Consider the following 773-nt stretch of genomic DNA (forward strand, 5'->3'; position numbering starts at 1 on the left):
TGGAGTTCAGCACACTGAGATCTTTCAAAAAAATACTATTTCAAAGGCTGAAGATACAAAGGAATGTTATCAACAGCCAGACTGGATGCTTTAGATTAAGAGCTTTCACTTTTAAGTGGCAGAACCGAAGCCTGCACACAGCAGGGGTGCCCACAAGGCACACAAAAGGCTGCGTGCTTCAGAAGGAGCACCCCACTACCTCCAGGGCCCCTCAAGCTGCCACCCCGACCGAGAGACAAGGGCACCTTCCTTCCCCCTTATTCCACCACCTCGTCTCCTGAAGCCAAGCAGCAGCACAGGAGAGGTGCTTCACCCAAACCCCTTGCACGGTTCCAGCACTGGGGACCCAGTGCTTACTGTACATTTTGCAAGCATGCCCCAAAGGCAGTTTTAAGCAGTGAAAGGAGGACACTGCCAGGGGCAAACAAGGGAGAGGATTCTTCATTCCAATTCAGACCAAACAAGGCAGTCAGCTGTGCGGGGTCATTTTATCATGTAGCACCCTTGTCAGTTTAAAGAAAGATGAGTAAAAAAGTTTAAGTTAAAGGGTTTGTTAGAAATCTGTTTATGTCACATCTGAAAAGTTCCAAAAAAATCCTGACATTTAAAATACTGTAATAAAAAATTATGGGAAGGAAGCCATGGATCAGTTTTAAGACAGCAGCAACTTAAGTTTAGTAAAGCAAATTAATTTTAAAGCCATTTCTTGAGCAAGTCCCATAATGCTCAAGACAGGAAAGAGTAAGTCCCCTTTAAAGGAAAGCAGAAAGATG

This window comes from Athene noctua, chromosome 4 (genome assembly GCF_965140245.1).
Source record: "Athene noctua chromosome 4, bAthNoc1.hap1.1, whole genome shotgun sequence".
In the NCBI taxonomy this organism is placed as follows: domain Eukaryota; kingdom Metazoa; phylum Chordata; class Aves; order Strigiformes; family Strigidae; genus Athene; species Athene noctua.